At 32.7% G+C, this 7,199-nt stretch overlaps 1 long non-coding RNA gene across 1 annotated transcript; it reads right to left on the bottom strand.

Moving 5' to 3' along the window:
- Nucleotides 1-5,514: 5,514 nt before the first annotated feature.
- Nucleotides 5,515-6,933, bottom strand: LOC114727564 (uncharacterized). Its single transcript, XR_003738591.1, has 2 exons — nt 6,306-6,933; nt 5,515-5,810 (listed from the first exon to the last, which is right to left on the bottom strand). It is a non-coding gene; the product is annotated as an uncharacterized LOC114727564 (long non-coding RNA).
- Between the last annotated feature and the right edge of the window lie 266 nt (nt 6,934-7,199).

Below are 7,199 nucleotides of genomic sequence, written 5' to 3'. Positions count from 1 at the left end.
TATAATATATGTGGCAATCATGCATCATCATGCTGGAAACTTATTGTGCCACCGTCGCTGCAATCACGTTTCTTCAATCAAACTTACATTGACTAGCTGCTGGAAAATCTTTGGACAAGGAACAACAACACAGCATGGTGCATTACGTTTGGAACTCTTTGCTGGAAGCTATGGAATGCTTGAATCAGCAAATCTTTTGTGATGATACTGCTCAACCTCACCGCCTGGTTAATCAAGTGCTATCTCTCGGTGATCACATCTTGAACGCTAGAAATTTGTTTATGCCTTAAGTCTAGATTACATTTCAACCCTGTTTTGTCTTGTTTGCTAATTTTTATTGTACTGTTACTCTGAGTTAATAAAACTTCCCTTTTCACTTGAAAAAAGAACCCAAAACACATAAATCCAATGGTCAAAAATAGGGAAAATGAAGGAAAAATCTTAACTCACCGTGAGGAAGATTTGAAGACATGAAATGGGGAAAAAGAATCCACGAACTTCTTAACCTAGAAAGTCACAAACACAATCAAAGGTGGGGAATGGAACGCGAAAACAGCAAACCCGGTAACGAGTGAGTAAGAAGTAATGGTGGGGATGCCCGAATGGAGTGATCAGACATAAAAGGAGCAAAGGACAAAAGGCAACATAATAATCTAAATCTGAAACGAAAATGAGGTCTATTAGAGATTTTAAATTAAAATGTACTACGTCTGGTCCTAATTATAAGACCTCATACTAGGACTGGAGGTAGTACATTTTAATTTAAAATCCCTAATAGAATTTAAAATCTCTAATAGACCTCATCTACAAACAAGGTTTTATAATTAGAATCAGAGACAGTGCTACTTAACAGTTTTTTCTAAATATTACCTTTAGTTTTTAATATAAGACCCGGTTAACTAATTTGAACATATTAACAAAGTTAAAAATTACTTAATTATAGTACACTTCTCTGGTTCTATTTATAGGACAGAGACAGAAAATATTTTTGTCCTATTTATGGGGTACTGAGAGAATTTTTTTGTATGGATGTACAATTTTACCTTTCATTTATTATTGTGTTGGCTTTGTTTACATAAGATATAATGTATATTAAATAAGGATAAAGTTGAAAAGTTGTTGAATTTTAAATGAGAGTAAATAAAATTTAAGGTTTTTCTTGGTTTGTGTGAAACGTATTGGAAGTGATTTATAAATAGAACCAAAAAAGTATGTTAAATGATCTCTCTAAAATACATATGTGTATCATTATATCATACATCAATTTATAAGTGAGGTGAATTAGTTTGGAGAAAAATGATAAATATAATATTTTAAATTAAATTATTAAACTTTCTTAATCTCCTCAAATTAATCAGATGACTCTTGTATTAAAGACATGAAGTAATAACTATCAAGTAGTCTTTGTTTAACAGTTTTTTTCCCCTAAAGAAACCATCAAATAGGTGCTTAAGTTACTTTACAGTTCCTTATAAAAAAATCGTTGAGTATTTAACTTTTTATTATTCAACTAGCTTGCAGAAGGAAACTCAAAAGCATAATGAAGAATAGATTCAGGCTCCATCGTGTTTTCGTTTCATGTTGATGGCTATTTTACGGCTTAAGACCTTTCCAGTGGCCTATAATTTTTAATAACGTGATATTGCAAACTTCTTGATGCAATAGTAGTAGTAATAATAATAGTAACAATAATAATACTCTCTGCGTTATCTTTCTTTCTTTCTTTCTATTTTGCCTTTTTCGAGTGCATTATGAAATGTTCCATATGCATGGATGTTTATTAAGAAATTATTTGTGCCCGAATTTTTTTATTTATCCCCTCAAAAATATATAAAGTACTCCTTCTGGTTCACTCAGAAAAAAGAAAAAGAGAAAGAAGTACTCCTTCTAGTCTCCTTACATAAAGTGTCTTTTTAATAAATAAAAGGCTAAAGCCGATTCAAATTATAAGGTGCCTAGTCAAAATAGAAAATGATGTTCCATTTTTATCCTATAACTTTAATAGCTTTCTCGTAACCTGATATTATAGAGTATCCCTTTAATTAATAGAGCTGATAATTAAAATATTGAGATGATTTTAAACCAATAAAGCAATTAACATTTTTTCTCAATAATCTCCATGAAGAATGTCTAAAACACTTTATATAAAGCACCGGAGGAAGTAATTAGGAAGTTGAATGAAATGGACAGCAGCCGAATAAATAACTGAGGTACATTCTTGTAAACATAATGTTAAATATTTTTTTTTATAAGCACACATATGTATCCTCCTATTATAGAAGTAATATTATTTAGAACATTTTCAGACACATATGAGCACATCACCTAATGATAATTTAGACTTTGGTTTGTTATGTTATGAGAGACTAGTCTCTTTCGACAAACTCAACCTTTGTTAGTCCTTTTTTTTTTTGGGTACAAACCTCATTGGTCATATCAAATATTTTTTTAGGAACATGTATTTCTTTTTGAAAACAATCATATTCAAGACATTATTGGGCAATAAATATATACGCCTCTTTCAACGGGAATTTGAACTTGTTTTTTTGGTACAAAAATTTTAGGCAGGGGTTCAGGCTCAACCTAAGCTAAGGGCAAGGCACTTGAATAGCTCCTCCTAGGTGGTACCAATGTTGGGCTGGGCGAATCTACATTATACCTTCAGGCATTAACCTAAGCACCTCCATTATAGGATGTATCCCCAAGCGCCGTGACAGGGAATTGAACCCCCTTCCTTTTGGGTTAGAGGGTGTAGTTCCTACCCCTAAACCCATGGATGATGGGTGGGGATTGAAACTTTAATTCATCACGTTGTAAGGACTAGTTCTTTCTGCTAAACTCAACTCCTATTAGTAGTCTTTGTTTTTTTTGCTAAGCATGAGTATCCTTCTAGTGAAGGCAATTTTATTTGAGGTATTATTGGACATTAAATATGACACTTCTTCTATCAAGAATTAAAATCTTGATTTGTCGTATTATAAGATATTAATTTTTTTTTGTTAAACCCAACCCCATTAGTGGTGGTCACATTATATATCATTGTTTATAACGTTGCTTCTAGGCTTTTTATCAATAGTCGGCCCAAGTCCATCCAAACCCACTAATGCTGACACATTGCCGCCATCTTTTATTGGATTGATTTCAATACATTGCTTTTGGGCTTATGATTCTGTAGTGTTCACCCTTTAAGTTTGACCTTGCTAGGGGCTAGCAAGACATCAAACTGATGCCCGGGGCTCTCGAGCATTACCGCGCGATAAATTTTACTTCCTCATATTTTTAATATAAAAGTTATTTAACTAATCTAAGTAGATTAAAAAAATTAATTAAGTTAAGTATTTATAACAAATATGTATTGATTTTCTTAAAGTATCCTTTTTAATTATGATTATCCTTAGATGGAAACCCTTTAATATGTATAATTTATAAAGATACTTTAGAAAATGTCATATAAATTTAGGAGACAAAGTAGATTGAGGTTTTATACTTAAAACCAAATCTAAATTCAAATTAGCTTTTATATTAGAGATAGGAGGTAGTATTACAAACTAGCACCTAAGGTTAAGACATCTAATTCCCCCCTCCCCCCCTAATTTTTATCTATTTTTCTTCTTGTCTATCTAAGACTTAAAAATATATCCCAATAGATTTAATGTGGATCTATTCATTATTCAGGGAATTTTGTACCTTTTTTTTAAAATATCTTTTCATGTTTCGCATAAAGTTTACTAGTCAGTAAAAGGTAAAAGTCTCTTAAAAAATGCAAGTTAATTAGTTTTGTTTACTATTTAGTTCCTACTCTTCTGATCTCGTTCATTCATTCTTAAGTACTTGGATTCTTTTCAATTCATCCTCTGCGTCCTTGTGTAGCTCAGGACCTTTCCCAAGAGCGTGTGTATATATAATCACAAATTGCAGAAATTTGTATGTTGCACATTAAATATCAATCTATCAAAAAATCTTATATATCAGTACACAAATTACAACATATCAAATGAATCCCCAAGAAAAAATGATTAAAAAAATAAATAATGAACTATGCCTAATTGCCCTTTATTAGATACAAACATTAAATTAAACACCAATAGCAAAAGGCGCCCCAATGCGAGGCAACCAGGCGCGACGAGAAAGGAAACTAGCAACACTGAATCGGTTTGCCTCATTTCGACTACTTATGGCACGAAAGCCATGCCATTTTTCCCTACTTTTTGTTGATGAAACAGTCTTGAGCAAAATCATCATCGCCTCATGGAGACCATCCCTATGGATTCACGAATCCCTCAATGTAAGTCTTCATGACAACTGCTCTTGCATATTGCAGTGTGACCTACCCAAATATGTTTCAAATGAGTGTGAAACTCGCTTGAAATCCGATGCTGCTCGAAATTGGGAACTGATTATTGATATTCCGGTGTTCTGAAACGAGTCGCCTCGTCTTTGCACTGTGATTATGTTTGCTTGCCCTGCAAGCGGTTTTCTTACGAGAATCCTGCAGTTTTGAAAAACAACTGCTGCATTGCCCCAAATGAAATCTACTGTGCCAAAAATTCTACAGTCTCTATAGAATCGACATTGTGCATGAGCCACTAGAGCGCCTTGATAGCCTTCATCGATAGAAGACGAAGAGGTCGAAGGCTGATTGGAGTGAAACTACTTGACCTTTTTTAAAGATCCCTCATGTTTCTAGCACTACAAAAAAAAACATGTGATTAACAATAGAATTTAGAGATGGAACTTTTATTTAACAACAAAAATAGTGATGAAATTTGTTCCATTACAATTTCATTGCTAATTAGTGACGGAATGACGAAAAAATTTCATTCCTAATTAGCGACAAAAATTGTCTCTAACTTGGTGACGGAATTTTTTCATTGCTAATCCTATTTTTGTAAAAAAATATTTAAAACGCCACATGGCACCTTCATTAGCTGCTGCTACCTTATCATCGATGGCCACCGTCAGCCACCTCTAAGTATCACTGCCACATCAATTCTACCACCACATGTCACCACCTCATGTCCACGTGTCGTTACCACCTCACCATTGCCTACCACATGTTGCTATTTCACATGCCACCTAGTACCACTACTTGTCGCCATTATATAATTCCTCCTTAAAGTGACTTTTCTACAACTCAAACCTGGGATCTCATGCACACACACCCTTTTACCAGTTCAACTGCAATAAGCCCATTATTTTATGCAAAATAATATATATATGTGTATATATGTATATATAGATATAGATATATAATTTTTTTTTTACCCAAACTGTAATATCCTACTCTAAGAACTCAAATCGGAGCAAATTTAATAACTATGGTTGAGAGTTTACACTTCAAAAGTTGAAATTTTTAGAACTTATTATCTTTGATTCAAGACTCATGATTTCATTTTCCTAATTAAGACCCATATTTGTTCTCAATTTGTATGTTAAAAATATTTATTTATTTGCTATTCCGTTTCAGCTCTATTCAGTCATAAATTATACATCTCAAAACTTTAGATGTATACATTACATAGGAAATAACTAAATCATTCATATCATCACGCATATATAATATCAATATCTATACACATACACAAACTAAACCCACAGCTATGCAAGAACTAACCCTAGCTACTCCTCCTTATGGAGGTACGTACAATTATAGCCGTACAGTTTACATGCTTCAAAAATAGGGAAAAATATAAACACATAATATATTAATTTTTCACATTGACCAATTAGTTGTTTAAATCCTTCTTCTCTTCCACCTTAGCTTAGCGAAGCTCCCACCAGCTTCTTTTTTCCCTTGGATCAACTGGGCCCTACGGTTACATAGAAAAAAAGGGGTAAGATTCAAACAATCCTAGTAGAAGTAATCATATTCCATATATTAACATGTGGTAAAAACTGAGCATGCAAAACAAGTCACAGAGAACAACACATTTAACTGAATCTCATTTAACAATTGGCATAGCTGAATAACTGAGCAGCTGCATAACTGATTAACTGAACTGTATAACTGAGCAGCTGCTAACTGATTAACTGATGACTGATCATATGCATAATTGAATAACTGAACATATGCTTAACTGCATAATTTGAATAACTAAATAACTGTGCAGCTGCTATCTAATTAACTAAACAACTGTGCTAACTGATCAACTGTTAAATGCGCATATATTGGACAGCAAGATGTATACACATGGCCATGGCAATAACTGGTAAGGCAATTTATATGTTCTCATGCTTAACTATAACATTATGCACAAACAGACATGCAACCAAAACAAAACATACAAAATAATAATTAAAGCTACCTTTTGTCTGCTCTCTTGTGCAGGTACCGTGCTCCAGGTTTCTTCTTAATAAGCTAGGACACCAATTAAATCTTGACATTACAAGTACATATATAAGGTCAGTTAAAACTAGGGTTATGGTTAACCCATAACTAACTAAATCTCCCTATAACCCCCACTCAAGCACTCTCCTCTCTTAAAGTGGTTGGTCATCTTGGATAAAACTTTATCTTTATATTTCTAAAGGTCTCTAAAACTTTCCCTTTCTCATGTTTCCCTTAGCTACTCATTCTATTATGATTTGTTAACACTTTAAACATAGATTATCCATCTATGTCAATCACTTGCACCATTTAAAATTATTATCAACTAACATGCGTTCAGCCATTCAAACAATTTGTTAACCAATCAAAATAACAAACAGCCATTTCATAGCACATTTTAATGCCTCCAAAACTAAGCAATAAAAGTAACATCTTAACACACTTGAATTAATCACAAGGAAGCATTAAGCACATCTATTATATATATATTTTCACAAATGTGATCACTTCAGTATAATTCGTCTCTTCTAACAACTTAAAAATATGATGTAGATAGCTAGCAATTTAGTTAATCAAAAGAGTTATCAATCATTTTTCATAGTAATCATCTTCTCACGATTAAAACATATTAGATCATGTAGTCAATTTTCCAACTTCAACTTCATAAACATTATCTCAAACCATTATAACTATCCTTAATTAGTGCTTGATTCTCAAGGTCTTAGCAGAATTCTTCCTAGCTTAGTTTTCTATCATCATATACTAGCTATCATTTAACGTTGAGTAACTTGTTAGCATTCTAAAATTTTACTGCATCAATAACAGAACTTAGTCATCATTGTTATAATACTTTTTAACATGGTTTTCGTTT

Source organism: Neltuma alba, unplaced genomic scaffold (assembly GCF_004799145.2).
Source record: "Neltuma alba isolate B1F8T4 unplaced genomic scaffold, ASM479914v2 tig00012489_pilon, whole genome shotgun sequence".
NCBI lineage: Eukaryota > Viridiplantae > Streptophyta > Magnoliopsida > Fabales > Fabaceae > Neltuma > Neltuma alba.
The sequence above is the reverse complement of the archived record's forward strand: the minus strand, read 5'-3'. Positions and strand labels throughout refer to the sequence as shown.